Consider the following 20,608-nt stretch of genomic DNA (forward strand, 5'->3'; position numbering starts at 1 on the left):
TTAAGTGTGAGGGCCGGCCTCCAGTTTCACTAGACAGACAAAAAAAAACGAAAGAAAACGTTGCTTAAAATCTTAAACGCAAACGTACAACTTTGGGACTTACTAAAACAAAACACGAATAATACTTTACGCTTCGCATTTGTTCTGTGAAAGCGGCTATTTACAAAACAGCATATTTCCCCCTAACCACAATAGAAATCCTCACAGATACCATTTATTCGAGACCTTTCTCCACAAAACTATCTCTTGACCCTTTATTGACATTGAAAATGGGAAGCTTTTTTCATGATTGCGGTCGGCAAGTAAACTATGAACAGAAATAGTCGCTATTGTCTTTTGTAGCTTTGCTCTGAGCTAGTGGAGTCGGGTATATCAATATATCACATGCATAAACATCTCGATACAGATGCTGAATAAGACTCTTACATGTACCGAGGACTATTTAGTTGGTAAGGGTTGATCGGGAAAAGGTTCGTCGATGGTTTTGTATAGCTTATACATAACGAACTGAAGACCACAAACCTTGTGTATTCAGTAACTGGAAGTCTAGTAGTATTGGCAATTTTTTTTATTGTCCTTTCGGTACTTAAACTAGTAGATAAATTGCAATACTTATTTTTCTTTTATCATTATAAGTATATCGTATTTCAAGGCAGTTTAACTTATTTTTTTATATGGATAACTGCAAAAGTAATTGTGCATTATTTCTTTAATATCTATTCGGAGAACTGAATGGATTTTCACTTTAAACCCAGTCGTCGGCCTATAAAAATACTAATTATGATACGTTACTGTGTTTCTGGACTGTTTTATGGAACTTATCATCTACTCAACATCGTTTTTGAATGAAATCTCTTTGTAAATTCAAAACATTCAATGATTCTTAATAAATATCGATCTACAAAATTTAATCAGTCAGCTTTCATTTAAAATTCTCTTTGTTACAAAAGTAACACTTTCACTTGTTTTTCCAGCAATTTTCTGCTTATACTTAATTATACCCAAGGTACGGCGACAGATCTCTGTTTCAGACGGCTTGTGGGCGGAGATGACGTAATTCTAAGGGCCTTTGTTTGTACCGGGATAATCCTAGAGTTGGCAAAGAATATCGGTTTACACAATAAACCTTCATCCGAAATAGCCCTTACAATTCAACTCCGCACTATTCCGAGTATAGTTTGCATCTTCGTTTTTCCCATCTCCCCGCTCGCATAGTCCACGAGGGAAATCCTTGAAATGCTACCCAGTTTCCAACGGCGTGTGTTGCAAAAACGAAGAAATTTCGCCTTTCCCGATTCTGCCAGGGATTCTTACATTTTGAGGAAAAAACAAATCGTAACGCACTATTTGCGCTGGTTAAATGACATCCCTAATACTTGTTTATTTTTATAGACTATTATAAAGGAAACGCGGTTGTTTGCGTTCAAACGTTATCGGGTCAGCCATGACGGTCTTTGCAGTTGCCAAAACAGGGTCAGTGTGTAGAATGCTTCTCTGGGAAATATAAACTGTATTTTGAAATTGTTGACTCTATTTTGTTTTTAGAACGAATAATATCTTGATAAAGAAGATTTATTTCTTTGCTTGATGAAATGAAATCAGAGAAGTAATATTTTAGGTTTATTTCGTCAAAATATATTTTTTTATAAAAAAAAACAGTTTTGTTCCGGCCGGTCTTTTCAAAAGGTATTTTTAGGTTTGTATTTAAGATCTATAAACATTTTTAAACGTATCACTGAAACAAATTTCGATATTAACTCGATGTGGCATACTCGTCCAATGTGATTTGTCTGTTTGCTTACAAAATCGCATCGTTTTCCTTATAAAACTATTTTCAACAATCCCGGCAGAATATTCACATGACAAAATTTGAAAAGGAACTTACATTGGTGAAATCATTGAATAGTTTAGAACATGAAAGGGTGAGATGAGCAAAATGGATTGGACTGACGTACATCTAAAACCGAATGGCGGCAGGACGAGAAAAATATTTATGGAACCTTTGATTGTTTGAGCAAAAAATTATATCTTTTGCACTATTTTTTGTTATTAGTATGTCTACTCTAATATAACAGGAATTCGTTTGTTTTCCACTAACGAAGACGAAACAAAACGAAGAAAAAGGAAACAAATTCCCCCATAAACTTCATGCTTACCCGGCGTTGCTTAACCTTGATTTTATAATTGTTATTATAGCGCCAACAGAAATATATCGATGATAATTTCCAATGATCATAAGTTTAGGTTAGATGTTAGGGTTTCTGAAATACTGCATGGTGACAGATGAACGGGCTGACCGTCAATTCGTAATAGGGTTCCGTTAACCCTTCGTGTACGTAACCCTAAAACATACACGTGACGTAAACCCTAAAATATAGTAAAGCAAATATTATTATATTATTATATCAGCAAGCTTTTACCCAATACGGAATACGCTATTTTTAGACATACCCACGCGGACAGAGCTAAAATAGACTACGCAAATAAATCAAACGAAAAGTTTGACAAAATGTAGGGCAGTGTTGCCACATTTTCTTTAACCTTCAGCCAAACCCATATGACAGTATACATTGGCGTCACTAAAAGCTCAGCTCGAGTATTCTAATGGATTCATGATTCACTATAATAGCTCTCTATGATACGTTGAACCGGTGTGGGGTACTACCAACAATGGAAGCATGTTTGTTTTCTAACCCATCTTTGAATCCAGGTAAGTAGTTCTATTTTGGTATCTCTAGAAATTATTGTAAAGGGACTTGTGATTACAATGATTACAGAGGTATTAGAATTATGTATCTGTCCTCTAAAATTGTATCAAGTGGTATAACCAGGCTTAGATGGCGTAGCTTGAATTTTTCTTGAGGGATTGAGTATTCTGGGCCTAGAAAAAGAAAAATGGAAAGAGGGGAAGAAGGGGAGAGGCTTTTGCGCAACCGTGGGACAATCTCATGGCTTATAATAATATGGATACTAGATAACACTCCAGACATTATTATCATTAAAAAATTCTTAAAGATTCTAAAAAAATATTTGTTATGCATATGATAAGCACTGTGTGCGACATGTCGCGGGTTCGATCTCGAACAATCATTTGTGTGATCTTAAAATATTTGTACTGAGTCTGAGTTTCCTTTTTCATGCGTTTTGAACCTAATATTTAAACCCCTTGATACTTACTTGGTTTTGGAACAGATGATAGGAACGTCATATCTGGCTGAAAAATAACGAATAGAAAAGCCAAAAAAGGATGTTATATCAAAACAATACAACTAGAACATAAATAAATTGGCTTAAACAAGTGTCTTTACCTAAGACATCTGACAAAGCTACTTTAAAAAGTCCAGAACTTATATCATTTCGTAGATACACACGTACATACATATCCAGTTGTGTCGTTTTGTGGAACTTGCGATGCGTTTGAGAAATGGCGTCAATTTGTTAATGTCAAAGGAAAGTCCCGCTGCCTAACTTTTTTTACAATATCGTTGTATAAGTTTAGTATGTGAAACACGGATAGAGCCATTGGAGAATATAAATGAGTCTTTGTCAGAAGAAACGTTTGTTCTATTTGATCGGGGGGGGGGGGGGACTATGCACAAACAAATTCTGTAAGTTGCGTCGTGATAATAGGTCACCAAATGGACTTGATACCTAGTTTAGAAGAATACTGGCTCTCTTTGTTCCCGATATCTTCCGTTCTCCTAATTCTCTTGCTCGTCGCAACCTTTTTAAATTTACTCCATCAGATTTCCATTCCATTGACCAGCTCCTTTTCTAAACTACCAAACTGTCTCTAAGGACTAAATTCCCGCTTGATCCAAGCCTGGCCGTATTCTGCCCACAATTTTTGCTATTATGGATCGCCATTCTCAATGTCGGTATATCACGGGAGATTGAAACTCACTAAACACAATGACTTATAGTTATTTTTTTCTCTTTATGTAATAAATAACAATAACTCTGGCATTGGTGTGATAAATTCTACGTATTCAAATGTGGCCTTTAGTTCGTGTGTTGAATGAAAATAGGGACCTCCTTTGACCCAAATCTTGAGGTTTTTGTTGGTCGTTGTTAGGTACATTATAATCGATTTTTGACATTATTTCCTTATTTTGATGTGATATTGAATGTATGGTTACTTTTCCGTTTCGCTTTTATTATAAACCCAACAGTTGATGTGAAATTATTGATAAGTGATGAAAATGAAATTGATTGATAATATGAGTTTCCTCTAACTTATAATGGATAGCTTTTGAAAATTTTCTCTTTTCCCTAAATCTAGATTCTTTTCGTGAAATTTTTTCCAGTTTGAATCAGATTTGCTTTGTCCTACTATTACATAAGCTAGAACTCTACAATTTACTACTTTATAAAAATAAAATTCAAAATATAGCGTGTTCTACATGCATACGTAGGAATCTTCCGAACTGCATCTTTATTCAGGAAAGCACATCTCATGACCTCAAATTCGACAGATACTTCGGTTACGGGTGAATTACTTAGATCCTTAACATACACAGGAACTGACATAATATTCTAGTAGAAAATGTTAATTTGATGTATGTAGAATATAGTTTAAAGGGTGCCTGCCACTAGAGTTCTTAAAAAGTCCTAAGATGTAGGAAGTGGTTTTCAAATGGTTTTCAATTTCTAAGTAAAAAAAAAACAAACAGAATTTTTCTAGTTCGAATCTCGCATATCAACTTCCGCATCAATTTCTGCTGTAGAAAATAGAAATATAGGTGTTGAGAACAATATGTTTTAGTCACCAGGACTAAAAATATTTTTCTCGACATCGATAAGCTCTATAGGAGGTTTATTACACCAAGCGTCTAGCCAAGGGCCTAAAGTGGTCTGTGTATGTTACTCTTAAAAGTTTAACAAGTTGCATATATAATTAAACCTGTAGGAGTGTAGTAGATTAGGAGAAGATGATATAGTTAATGACAAAATGTGCTATTTATTTTAACTTTACTGTAAATTTGTATACAAATACATAACAATCTCTTGTTGCAAGACACATTTGCAAAAAATTCACAGAACGATCCCAATAAGACAAATAGTTCTAATTCAGTTCTGCCCTACCGTTCATTCACTATTCCATCGGTCTGGCCGCAGTCCAAGTATGTTGAGTTCAACCATCAATTTAACCAGATGCGACCGAATATATTATTACATTACTTCCATCGATACGAAGGCATATCATGTGACTTCGCTTCCCACAAATAGTTTGCGACAGCGATCCGTAAATCTATTTTCGACGTGCTTTTTTCTAACGTATTGGAAAATGGAATGCAGTAGTACTTTTTAGGGTTTTGTAAGGTTAAATTGGAACTCTATTTCTTAGGCTCCACTGTCTGGTTGTCTGTCCGTTTGCCGTCGGTATATCACCCAGCTCTATCGCATGAAGTGTGATATCTATACAGCTTAAATTTTCAAAGAATTTGTATCTGACTTACCGCTAAAAAAGTCATAAAAATAAATATTAAGAGCGACGTTTTTTTTTGCAAAACTTATTTTTCTTTAGTCTATTTCACTGAACTCCAGTGTCTCCACTGGTCTTAAAGTTGAATATAACATATTTAATACACCCTGTATGTTGTTACATCGGCTAGTATTACAAGACACCAGTAATCTGCGCAATTCATAGGCACAAGCATGTGTGCAAACACAAGTGCTTCTGTTGCCTTACTCCATAACCCGATACTCCCGATAGGATGGCAATCCGACACGACTGGAGAGAGATCGGGCACAGAACCTACATTTACAAGAAATTCGAAGCTTCGATATATGATTTCGATTGATTTTTGAACCTAAAAACTTGGCATGGCAGTTTAGGTCCGGTTTTACCATTGATCTATCGGCACTTCAAACTGCAAAATCATCATATCATATTATCATATCTCTGAATAAGTACAGTTTCATCAAAATAATCAATAACGCAGAGAGCATTACCAACAAAAACTAAACGCATAATTTAAAACAACCAAGAGAATGCGAAACAAAACTTCAGCTTTCTTGCTACTGTGAATGCCAGGGGGCTAAGCTACCATTCGAAGTAAGACTTAATGTCGTTTTAGGTAAAGCGAGTATTAGCATGCAATTTGCTTTACATTGACGTCAATGTTCAGTCACTTCAGATGCTGTTGCCTTATCATCACGCAATGTATTACAATTTGCACAATATTAATCGCATTGTCTAAACTTCAACTTCATTGTTTCACTTCGACAGCTGCAATAAGCCGAAAAAATGTTTGATTTATAGTTCGCATGCACGTGCTGTTGGTATATTGTGAATGAATCGGTTACTACAGTCAGGAACGCAATCCATACGTTACAGGGAAACGAAAACAAGTAAGTAATGGGTGGATTTATCATTTTGTGTCAATGTTTGCAATACTTTTTGCTGTCGACTAGCTACTGGACGGGACGTTAGCCGCATTAGTTGGATTTTCATTTATATACGTAAAAATTTCATCTAATTACCAAAGATTTCGAGTGTGGAAAAAAAACATAAAGAATAGAATTCACTTCTAAATATTAGGTAAAGTACTATACCTACATAGCAAAAAATAAACAGAGACGTTATTTCATAAAAATAATAAAAAAATAGCAAAATAAGAAGCTAATCCGATAATATTTGTCTTTTGTAACTAAATATAGTTCTAAAATAATATGTTTACTCAGTCTGTACGTCTAGACGTATTTTTTAGGTTAGACAATTTTATTGACAGTCAAATCAACATTTTCTTCAAATAAACTCGTCACAATACAATGCCTATATTTTTATATAACTTATTTATTACCTGGCTCATTGGCCTTCTATTCAGTTGCAAATCTTTCTTGCCTACAGCAATATACATACAATATATCAATGATGGGAACCACTGAAATATATGAAAACGAAATTATTTTGAAATGAGTCACGTAACTTAAACGTTTCCCCTTCAATACAATTTAGAAGACGATCAATTCGATCAACGAATGATTAAGAAATGAAGGATGTGTAAGGAGCTGAGTAATACAGTAAGTCTTCTCATTTTAAGAGTTTCGCACCCAAAGGGTAAAAACGGAATTCTATGACAACTGGTCTGTTGTCAGCCAGTCTTCCGACACCATGCTGTATTCCATGAATCGTGATAGGTAGACAGTTGAAATCTTCACAGGTGATGTATCTCTGTTGCCGTTATATCAACAATAAAAAAGTGTGCGTGTAATCGTCACACGCGATTGAAGTTAAAGTTATTTGCTATTTTAATATTAGATAATTAATTTTAAATATTATTATTCAATTATTATACCATTTTTTTTCTAAAATCTTTGAATGATTTGGTTTCCGTTGCATTGTAGTCCCAGTTACCTAGGTAATAGTCGCGACTAAAGAAGTTTTACTTCAACTTAAAATATCGCGGTTAAACAACGGCTGTTACGGTCATACTATATAATAATATAATAATTATAAGACAATACTTAACAATTAACACCTTAACAAAACTTAAATAGCTGCCAAAATGAACATTTTCCTCAAAAACCGGAGCAGCACGTAAAATATTTTTATAGCAAACACTTTTAATACATTCAGAATACACGGTTCCAATGCAAATGTCCAGTGCATACGGTCTGTTGAAACAAAATATGCGTTTGACTGCATAAAGAGACGCCTACTGGACAGAAGTTTATTTTCGTCGTGTTCACAGCTGGGCGCTGTTCGTGTAAGCAGGTACTGGAAATGAAGTTTAGTTTTAGATATCATTCTGTTTCAGTTGGATACGTTGCTTCAGATTTTTCTCATTTTTACATTACAGTACACAGTATGTGTTGATAACGCTTTCCGATCAATTAGGGGTTGTAGTGTAGATACATGATAAGAACTTGTGATTGTATTGAAAAAAAAAGCAAAATAATTTCCTGTGATATTTTTTTTTCTTTTTAAATATATCGTATAGCTTGCCTATGGTATACTGAAAACTAATGAATAATAACATCTTGGTAATAGGTTGGAATTACGTTTTGTTAGTGTATGGGAATTTTCCTAAAAAATCTGGGTAGTATTTTTGCCGTTAATGATGTGCTAAAGAAATTATTTTGATGTATTGTGTATGTTCTTACAATATATTTTTATTACGTCTGGCAAATCACTTATTTGTCCTTCAAGGATCGGGTTTTCATACATACTGTGTATAAAACTTTATTAAAAGTTAAATTAATATCCATCAAAACATGCCTATTAAAAGCAATCTGAAGATTAGTCATTCTATCCGTTGTGTCTATGATTAAATTCAGTTTGTTTTCTATGACTCAGATCAAAATACCGGTACAAACAAAAAGGAGTAAACCGTTATGAATATGACACAACTTTCAACTCCAAGAATTTGCAAGCGACTTGCATTTGCTAAATATACGTATCTTACTAACCGATTTAGAATGTGTACGCTTTTTATTTTATTAATCGTATGGTCGGTCAAGAAACTGGTCAACCAGATTTGACAAAATTACATGTAAGAATAAAAAATGGCTACAAGGACGACATTCGTAGCTGACGGAGTATTTTATGCTTCAAATAACCACATTGTTGTCAATAACGCACAAATAATTTTCAACCTTAAGGTAATCTGCCACTTTCTTGGCCGACTGTACATTCTAAAGTCAATTATTTGAGGAGGAATGTTTCCTTGGAATCAAAATGGCGCCTTAAATACTGAAACGAAAGGAATGTGCTTAATAGCATGTTAATAGTCTTCGATTTTCAGTTGCAAATCTTACAAACGAGATACAGTGAGGTTTAGTGAACCTCGCAAAAAAAATGTACCCATAAATGTATAAATAATAATTTATTCTTACGTAATAATGACCGTAAATAACGTTAAACTCAGAAAGAATAATAAGGAGATAATTGAAAAATAAAAATTTTAAACGTAATCTTTCAAATTTTTAATTAGCTATTTCTTTGTTCAAGCAAGAAAATTTATAACACCTTTGCTCAAATTGATGCTACAACTTAGCCATAACAGTCAAGTATAATCACTGCATAATTATTTCAAAGATGAAATTCAAAAGCGTTTTTCTAAGATACTGTATTCAAAATTATTAAAAAGTGATTATCAAGAATGAATAAATGGAACCTTATTAAATTTCCCTGCAAAATTAAGTAGGTATTTGTGTTAATTATGTTTTCAAACTTCGAGGAAGATTTTGTAATTATGAACAAAATGGGCTTCCGAAAACTTTTAGAATATTTTTCAACAGTCTGACTTGACAAAAAAATGTTTTTGCTATTGTCGACGGACCTATTATTTTGATGGACGGGGTTTTAGGGGATACTTGTCATTCTGTATTGGAGATGAAACTTTTTTGGATTCTTTTCGAATAAATGAAACGCCGCGTCTTGTGTTTCAAAGGGAAAGTTTGTAAAGAAATTCGGTTTTGCGAAAAATATTTTTCATACCCATTAATATTGTTAATTAAGCTGCTAGTGTTTAAATCACTTCTCCTAAACATGTTACAGAAAGAATAAATACAACCTACACTTACGAAACGTAGCCTTTGCTCAACTGTGGGACATTTCTATCCAGGTGTTATTATTCATATTATCCGAACGTCACAAATAACATTAGCGTGTTTACCAAAAAATCAAGCTCAAAAGGGTACACAAACCGTCGCAAAATCTGCCTTCAGAGAATTTTGCGAAAAGCACTAAGAACTTACTGAAGTGTTTTCACTGCCAACTGAAGTAGGTGCTAGTTCGTTAGCATGCAAGCTTTACTCAACTGTTTACCTCAATTGGCTATATGGAACATTTGTCTGTATGTTAGCCAATCAGACGTTGGTTTCCACGGTGTACCTGTCCTGATTGGCTACTACACCTTCAGCTTGACTTGCATGGTATTTACCAGTTAAAGGAGTTTACAGGGACCTGGGGGTTTAGCGACTTTTCCTCAAAACAAAACAGAAAATAAATTGTATACTTCAAACGTACTTTACTGAAATTTCATTTTGAAGTGTGGTTTCGATAACTTGATTACATCGATCGATAACATGAAGATTGTAACCCACTTGTAGAGTATTTTTTTGGGTACCCAAATAAAAATTTATTTGTCACTCAACAAATTGATGACTATTCCAATCGTCGGTTTCGACTTAAATTTTTTGTTCTAAATGTCTATCGAAATTCATCAACTGGGAAAAATGAACCTATTTAGCTACCAGTTGTTCAAGAAAGATGCCAGTTTACACCGTGTATTGCGTTGTTTCGCCTTCACAACCATAATAACCTTAAGACGTGTGGGTAGATATTCTCTACTCTCTCAGATTCTCTGGTGACAGATGAATGACCATACAGCTCAGAAAAAGTTTCATTTTACCCTTTGAGTAAGCAACCTTAAAAGAGTTATAGACGTGTAGCGAATTGAAAAAGGGGAGACGTTTAGACTTTTATAGAACAAGAGTACAATGAAAATATAACGACTCTTTGAAGCTGGCAACATTCTACTGTTTTTTTAAGAGTCAAACTGGGCGCTATGGTGTGTGAGGCATAGTTTGTAAAGGTATACGAATATCAATGTGAATGAGTCAAACAAAAGTTTCTACTGTAAATGCAATTTTAGTAACTGTTCGTAGTTCTCTTGTTCTATAAAAAAATAGCAAGATGGTTTTCAATAGCAAAAGAAGATTGTATTTCGTTAATAATTTCATATGTGATCTACGAAGTTTTCAACATCCCATCCATATTCATGTTTGTTTCATAACTGAAAAATCATTTCTCCAGTAACGAATAGGTTTAAAATAAGCCTATGTGGTAATCAAAAGAGCTAGATAAATTCATACTTAATTTCATTAAAATCGGTTCTGCCGGTTGAGAGTAAAGTGGCAACAAACATACACACACATTTACAATACACTATTAGTGCGATCTACAATGGAAATGCTTGACAATAACCGTGCAGAATTACTTTTTTCTAAAAATAACCTTCTGAAAGTGACTTTTTTGACTCACAATCAACTCACTGCAGTCAAGTTAAAAGTTCAAATTCAAGTAAATAGAGTGTAAGTCCAAGTGCAAATATTCGTTTAAGAAAAGGCAGCTGTGCTCGGAGGGTTCGTGTCAATAAACTTTAAGTTAGCCTGATATTAGACTAAGAATTTAGGAGAGCTTTAAAACGGGACTATGACGCAGGTTTATTTTTCTCGAAGTAATAGTGAAATGAGAATATTAAAACAAACTGGGTTGTATTTTTAGAAGCAATTTAAAGGGGTATAAACTATCGTGTTGAGGACACTTGACATATACTGTTTTCAAAGCTTTTTTCTTTCATAAATCAATTTGATTTCGTTATTTATTCAAAATTACAATGATAGCATACCTGAGGAGCACATATGAGAAGGTCGTGGCAAAGTTCTCCACAAGTAGATCGGTCATAGGTTGATCTACGCTTGATACGGTCGGTCTTTGGATGGGTGATCTATGTCACAACAAGTTCTTCCGAATTTTGGAAGGCACGTCAAATATAAAAGACTAGGATGATGACAATGATATAACACCAATTACAGTAATTTAAGAGATTAGTAAATAAAATATTATACAGATATTAGGGGAGGTATTGGTTCAGCAATGGGAGATTGTGGGCCAAAAACAAAATATTTCTAATTAATTAATTATTATCATAAATAAGCTTTTATTTGGCTACCACTAGCCTCCGAAACCTCATATCCAACTTCCCACGTTACGAAGACCGTATTTTTTAACTTGAAGTATAAAAGTATCAGTAGTACATCCATTAGGCGTTAACAGCTTGTACTTTGAACTAATTAACTTAAATGGCAAGTACTAACTTCCTTCGTTTGTGCTCGTTAAGCTATTTGTGTTCTGCTTACATTCTAGACAACAATACTTTTTCTAATTTGTATACAAAATTGTAGAATACCTAAAGAGTTTAAGTGAAAAAGTTTTGCTCACTTACTTACCTGTGCCCATCTCAATAGGCCGTATTCTTTATGTTGTACTTGTCTTGTTGTGAGTGTCAAAGGCTTATATTGCTAGCTTTTGACACAGTTAATGTGGTTTTCTACAGGCAAAAAAAACGGTTGCACATATCCTGAGAAAACCTGCTACAACGTCAAAAATTTTACCTCTTTATAATATGTATGAGACCAAATTCAAAAGCTGAGCCTATTTAAAACACTTTCCCGGCTATTATTTTACGTATGACTGGGGTACAGAGCTTCAAATATGCAGGAAACAATGGGCTAGACTGCTCGGATAGCCGAGTGGTTGAGGTCATCACGCCAAACCCACTTTGCGCGACGTGTCGCGGCTTCGATCCCCACGTAGGACAAATGCTTGTTCTGAGTCTGGGTGCTTTGTGCATGTGAATTGTATGTTTGTAAAACTTCCGCGACACAAGGATTAAATTCTTTAGTGCGGGAGTCGTTTTCTTAAAAGAGAAAGAAAGAGAAAGAAATGGGCGTTTCATTACTTTCACAATCTTCAAGAGCTATAAAAAGTTATTTCTAAGATGATCTACACAAAATTTACTATTATACAGCGCTTTCTGCGTATTCAATTAATATAGAAAAGTCACCATGATTCGAGATTTTTATTGTTTCTATTTTTATTTAAACCCGTTTTTGAAAGCTGTTTCAATTTATTTTCTTCGTGTTAAAACGTTCATCTCCCTTTGAAATCCCAGAGGACCACCCAAATTGACGCCAAAAATAAGTTCTGGCCGAAAATAACTCAACCAAGCCAAAAATGTCCTGCAAATTCGGAACTAAAAAAAACATTGTGGGTGCTAATTATGAAACACGGACTGTTTTCGAGAAGTCCATTTTAATAACTTCTGATATATTGTCACCAAATTCCCTGTTGAGAACAAAAATAAAGTATGAGCTCGTTGTTCGTATAGGTACGTGGCAAAACACGGCCGTATTTCACTTGGAAGACGGCAAGTGTATCGGGGGAACAATTGTATTCTGCTTGTGCCTTTTTTTCTGTATCGTGCTTGGATACGAATAAACCACGGCGTCAGAACCCGAGGGAGTTGTAAGACGCGACTAAGAGATTTAATAAGGTTGATGGAATGCTATATCGGAGCGTTGATTCGTTCTTTATGATATTTCGACGTAACCCCACAATAGATAGTGCTGTCGTGTAGTTTTTATATGCGAAAATAAGTTTTTTTTTATATGTATATACTTGACGTTCTGTATATCCCTCTTTATCGTAATCAATCCATTCTGCACTTTTTATAAATATCTTTCTTAATTTCTCCTATCCGTGATCTAAGCAAATCGAAAAAAATAACAGTTCTCGTGTGTTTTGTTCTAGTGTACATAAGTTTTGTCACTTATTTTTAAGCTACTGTCTGTACAGACAGTAATCTGCCAAGTTCACAGAATTAATTAGTTTTGATTGAGGCGGAGAGGCAAATAAAATAATACGTAGATTATAAATTTCGTGGCCGTCATCAGTTAAATCACCATTTCTTTTTAAAAAATCGTACCTCATTGTTACCTTTTAAGAAAACTTCAATCAGTGTAATGCTTATCCATATCAAAATGCCTCCATCTTCAAGATTTTGTTCTGCTAGAGTAATATTGTGCTTGAAATACCGTTATCGTCAAGGGACGAGTTATGATTTGGTCCATATATTTTTCTCTTTTAATCTTTTTCTTCTACTAAGTTTTATATTTAAGATTTTAAATTCGATTAGTCGTGGCTCGATTCAAAACGTCAACTGTCTGAAATGCTACCAAAAAGTGGGACTTTCGGTAAGTAATTAATAGATTTTAAGATTTTTCTGAAATCAGTACGTGTATCAATTATTTAGACCACCGAGTCTTAAAAGTAATAAAATAACTACATTACCATTTCAATTACTAAAATAAGTTTATATTTTTATTGTTTAACTTAAGTGCGTTTTCAAGAAAACAATAAATTTTGTGGTTACAAACGACGGCAAATGGCTTTTGGAGCTTGTCGCCCGCTTGCGCTGGAGACGTTAAGATTCTTATACAAATTGGGTAGGACTGCGATGGAGCGATGCAAATTATCATTTATGTTTGTCTGAACCACAGTTAATTTCTTTCTTTCTTTGTAACTAAAGCAAGAAAATAAATAATGCAGTAGGGGTGAGTGAATACAGATTTATGAAAGACATTGTACCTAGAGTACAATGTCTTTTAATAAAAACGAAAGTTCTAAAATCTGTAAGATTTAATTTGAGATTGCAATTAAGGCCCTTTTAATACAAGCATAATTAGTTGAATATTTGTCACATTCCCGAAGTTGCGATGATTAAACAATGACTAATGAAAGCAAATCAGTTGTTAGATTTGCGTCAGTCAAAATACGTACAGCATAATTCAATTGTGTCAATTGAATGTGCAATTAACAACACTATTACCTACACCGCAGTGGTGATAATAGCATGGCTAATTTGGAGTGAACTGCACGTGTTGCTAACCGTATGACATCGTCAGGGGAAATATGCTTGTTGATTGGTACAAAGAGTGAGACTTCATGATTAGTGTGCTGTTTTAGCTGACCTGTTCTTGTAGTATCAAGTCTTGGAGCAGGAAGTTCCCGATAAGAGAAAGAGATAGCGCACTACACGGTGAATATCAGTGTCTCGCTTACACGGAAAAAGTCCAGCTTTGATAGTTTACAGTACTGGTACACAAACAGCATGAAATTCGGACACTCTGTTTATTTTAGGAAGTGTTTCCGTCGACCTTTTTAAACCCTGGGAGGATGGAGCTATTTCATATTTAACTTTTTTCGTAGTATCGTTGGAAATACTTTTATTTTTCAGCATGCTCCCGTTACGGGGGAAATGAAGTTGTGTTAAAATTGCTAAATAACAATAGGTACATTCAGTTTAGTCAGCATTTCTCTTGATAATGTTGGCTTATACAAAAATAGCATGAAACAAAAGCTCGATGGCACAGTTTCTGGTTTATTTTATTTCGTTTTACAAGGCGTGTTGGTTTCGCTTGTAATTACTTAAAAATTTTGTTGTTAGCGGCCGCTACCATGGTGTTCATTGAGATTAGTTTACATCTCTAATTTAGTTTGTTCGACTTTGTGTGAAGCAAGAAGTAATATATTCTATTAGGGGTACTACAGGGGGGAGAGATATGTCCTATGTCTAGGAGTAGTCAAGTAACGACTGAGTTGGTAATGATTGGTTTATAGTTTAAAGCTGTTGTTTTTTTTTAACAAAGCAAAAGTTTGCTATATTCCTATACGAGTATATATCAGAGAAGGAAACAAACCATCCAGATATTTATAATGACATAAATATTAATAATCATATTTATCTATCTTTGACACTTTACTTTAGAATCCCAAGCCTGCTTCTGACATTAATAACATTTTACACGACTCCCGAAATTGAGGTAGCAAATTGACAATTTCAGTTTGCATAAAGAGTATATAATGCTGTTTGCTACTCGCGCATGCGCAAAACTTCTTGTAGGAGCGACAATACTTTACTAAATCTACTACAGTGTGTCTACACTCAAAATTCGAAATTCAACATATTTTATTTTTCTTATTCCTTGTTATTATCACTTTTGATATATTTCGTTACCGGTCCCAAGACAGACAATCGTATCTCTGGGTCACAACGAGTTTATTAATTGGATTCCATTCAATGGTTTTCATCGTAGATCCTGGTTTCTTCTAGTCTCAGAAGACTCCTACAAATCTAGAAGAAGTTGGTATAGTTGGACAGGCTGCTTTTTAAAACTGGAGCCCAAATACGGAACAAACTCATGTGTGAATATGACAAAAAAAGATATCCATAACTATTAAATATATACTATACTACTATACATTCCGCAACCAGACACTGAAAATACAAGGTTCCAACAAGATTTCTTCGTATGACTCGCTACCCTAACTTACAGTTCTAATTATTCAAAAGTTACTCAAACCGAAATTCGAATAATACCTCAAGTTAGTTAACTAAGGTTAAGTAAATGTTCGCATGCTACATTTTTAATTAAATTATAATTTCCGAAGAAATACTTTTTTAATAAGAAGAAACTCAATTTGGTGGAGTGTCAGTAACAATATGCCGTGTCGTAACTTTATTAAACTTTCTGAGTTTTATTCATTATGGTAGATTGTTAATTTTGTAGAGATCATTTCGACTTATGTAACCTTACCTTGCTAATAGTTGAAAAATTGTGAACTACTCTTGTGTTAAATGAGTTTTGATGAATTTGAGTTAAATTTGCGTTGAATGTAGGGATAGAGAGTTGGACAGTGCTGTTATACCTAACAATTGAAGTACCATCAATTTCGGATCTGACACTTGGAATCCAGGTTTCTACACGACATTTTCCAACATAAGTAGTATCTTTGGATGCTGAGGACATCAATAATATGATAACGACTAGACAGAAATGGATCAGTTGTGAAAAAAATACTTGTACTCTCTTTTCCACATCTACCAATATGAAAGTTAAAGAGGTTAATCACCTCCAGGTCATCAGACCCCAAATAACAGGATACCAACACTGATGTTTCTAGAACACATTAAATTAGTCAAAAATAAACAGTATAAAAAAAACTCGAAAAGAATTTAATCAAAAATCAAGAATGGTTTCATAGTAGCGGCACGTGTCGGTTTTCTCTTAATTATAAGGAAAGGAAGGGTCCGTGTCGCTGTAAATCACGTTTCGTGACGAAAACTCGGCATTCAACTAATATATTAAACCTTGTATAATGGATAACACAAACATTACAGAATTAATTTACTTAAGCTTTATGATACTAAGAAAACAAGAAAATTGGATTTAAGGAACATGAATCACCGTACCTGCGACCAAAGCTGTTATGTAAAGTGTCTTTGTGTATTTTTTTAGTATAACTTATACAACTTATATAATAAACACGAATGTTTGTATTTATGGACCTATGGATGTTTTTTCCTCTGTCACGCAAATATGACTGAACATATTTAGTGAAACTTGGTACACAGATAGTGTATAACCAGAATTAATGCACATGATAGTTTTTTATCACAGTCGGACCCGCGGGAATCAGCTGGTGAGGTATATTTCTTATTTTTGAAGACCTGTTTTCTATTTAGTAAGAAGTTTCGAAGCGTAAGACTTCAGAATGTTGGTTATAACAACATACAAATATTGATTTATTGATAGCTTGTTAAACTAGAAGAAAACGAGTGAAAAACATTTTCTAATACTATGTAGGTACTTACAGAATGTTGTAACTGCTTCCACACCATCGGCTGAGTAATGAAGCATACTGTATCTCCAGACAGCGGCAACCTAACGCATCGCGCGTCAGCTAACATGTCTGATGCATTGCACTAACATTAAGACCAGATAGAACTAAAAATATACAGGGAAAACCAAGAAAATTTCAGTTCCAATTTTGTTTGCCCTTCTATGTCTTCCCATTTTGATAAATTGCTGAAAACCATCTCCGTAAATCTACTGCGCCCCCAATATCTCTGCAGACCCCGTTAGAGATTTATAGCGAAAGGTGTGAATAGTGGGTCCATCTTCCTAAAAATTAAAAAATACGACCTACCTACGGGTCCCTATGAAACCCCCAGAACACGTACCTAAATGCCGAATATCGCTAAAATCCGAGACAGTCGATAGATTTATGCTTTACCGGTAGTTGTCCATGACAAATGGGTCCGCGCCCATCCCCGTATCCCACCAATTACGCACATTTAGAATTTATTAGTACTGATAAAGAAATGGAAATGGTCACGAATTTGAATAAGCTTAATGAGGTCAGGAAACACACTATGGCTGAAGTAATTCTAAAAAAAGTTCAATTCAGTCTGTTTCCAGGTGAGACGGAAAAAAATGAACATCCATTTTCACCGTAAAAGAATAAAACTAACAAGTACCTTTACAATGGACTTGACAAAACATTTTTCGCGAACAAAGTCACGTAATAACACAAAAGCTATGAGGCATGAACTATTGACATGAGAAAATGAACAACTCGAAGCTGCCTTCGGCACGATGCCAAATTTTAATGACGACCGACGCCTCCCGCGGTCTGAAATTATTTGCAAATAAATGTTAGCCTTGACTCTTTCACAAACTTAATTCACTCTTCCTAAACTGGCACTGACAACCCTACGCTCAAAGTAATCCCTATCTCTAAAGAATAAGGTTCATAATAACACAACATTTGTTTTCTTTAGGGTTGACAGATATGAGGATGGTCTTTCACGTTGGCTTCAATCTAAAAATCGATCAAATATAACGTTCAGATGATTGTAGAGTACACCATTAAGAAAATGTAATAACAATTTTCATTATAAACGTGCGAAACGAGCTTCGTTTGTCCTCTGGGACATTTTGGTGTCGGTAAATGTCTTGTATTTCAACACGGTGAGATACAAAAGCGAGTTTTGTAATATGTTTTCATACAATTGATTATAATAATAGGCCTTATTGTTGGTTTTAATGAGTTTGGGTCTGCAATCGTGGTGTATGCAAATACCTACTTTATTTTAATGTAATTGGTTCTATTAAAACATATTTGCGGTTATTACCGAGTAACCTTGATGTTAAATTCAGTTTTTTTTGTGGCTATTGCAGGTTACGATTCCAAAACATGTATTTTTTTGTTCTGAAAAAGTTTATTTGCAAAATACCATTTTTTATACCAAGTATTACTAATATACAGTTACCTTCGCAACAACTTCAATATTTATTAGTAGTTTACTTTTGTACCTTACTGAAACTATCACACCCCTCGATCGTGCAACCGAAAATCCCATTCTCCATTTCACTTTCCATTGCGCGCTCAATGTGGTATTTTAAAACGTAGTCTGAAACGTAAAGCGCAATGTAGTGCAAGTTATATGAGAACATCGATTGAATTGTGTTACTGAGTCCACTGAACGGATTTGGTGACTTGCGAAATAGGAACCTACAATTTATTCGTTTACACTTAGGAACGTGCAGCGATTTTCCAATAGGACTGCCTGTGTTTTTTATATTAAAATTGATCACCAAAAGAATTGTTAGAAATCTTAAATATTGCCGTTGATGTTTTGTTTTCTGAATGTTAGTCCTATTAACTGTTTCCCATTTCAACAGTCTACAGTCTATTTCACCAACCTAGTGTCACAGTCTTCCAGATACTCTTAACCTCATACCTGGCTCTACATACCCTTGAATAGTTTTCTAGTATGCTGGTTTCTGATATGATAGCCTCGGTGGTAAAACTGACTACCAATCTGAGTATTAAAGTTCTTGAGTTCAAATGTTGTCTGCATTTTAGAAATACATATCAAAGCTTCCGTATTTTGGGAAGAACGTGTCGGTTTGCCGTCGCCTCGCACTTTGGAAGTAAGAGATAGGGGAGTGCACTTGTACATGCTTGTACATTATTATAGATGTTCACGCAGCTGGCTGGTGTTTCGCGACACGTTAGACGCCTAAACTAAAATTGGTCAGGAAACAAATAAAAAACTAATTAACACAACCGTTTATAGAAATAACGGAATACACTCTTTGTCTTTAATTCTGTAGACACTGATTTAAGTAAAATTGAATTATGTAACGATTTAAAACTGGTCCAACCAATTTTAATAAAAGTTGACAGAGTACATCGTAAGTGGGTGAAGTTAGAGGGATCGAAAGATATGAGAGCTATTTGACTAATATAATATTAACGTAACTCTCATAAAATAATATTACGATTAACATTTTATTACGAAATTGGCAGCACTTTTGTAATTCTTATTTTGTCGTATTAGGTTTTTCATTATTTTATGATTACTTAAAAAGTTACTAATTTTAATGTTAAATGTTTTATATTTCTGTTAAAAATCCTCTGAAATCTTTATAATTCTACTGAATATTTTCAAATAAAACCTCATTCATATTGACGTCTTGTGAGAAAACATTTTTATTTGCTTTCCTCAAACATATACCTGGAAACGTAACACACACAAGGTTTGATTCAAATATTCTCTTAATACTAAACTTGGTCAACGTTGGCTACAAGGAATAATGGACGTTATACTCCGGATCATAGGGGTTAAATCCGCGTAAACTAAAACTGTTTTCAACTTGATATTTTGGGAACCCGCAAACGATACCTATTAACATTCTAAAACCAACGGAGTAACTTTTAATAGGCAACACAAGTCGGAATTAAACCTTAGGCAATCAAAATTCTCATTAACAGTAAGGTAATGCCTGTGTTTTACGCATTTGTACTTCTTTTTTTAGAGTTCCATAACCAAAGTTAAAAACGAGACCCTATTTTTGAAGTACCACGGTCCTTCCGTCTGTTGGTCGCAAGGCTGTATATCACAAACCATAACACCTAGAGAGTTAGAATGTTTACCGTCGATGTACATATTTCTTTTATGCTGTAATAACAGGTACCAAGAATAAAAGTCACTTGTTACAGTCATGAATTTGATGATTTGTTATAAAGTTAAAAGACCTATACTATAGAGTGCTTACCGTTTTCGAACGAACGAATCGCTCAATTATGTAAAATTTAAATATTTCTGTTTTCTTGTCATATTCAATTCTAATGCGATCTAATATTGTAGAGGCCATTTTTTTTACGTCGTAAATAAAATATTGA

The sequence above is a fragment of the Trichoplusia ni genome, chromosome 3, assembly GCF_003590095.1.
Source record: "Trichoplusia ni isolate ovarian cell line Hi5 chromosome 3, tn1, whole genome shotgun sequence".
NCBI lineage: Eukaryota > Metazoa > Arthropoda > Insecta > Lepidoptera > Noctuidae > Trichoplusia > Trichoplusia ni.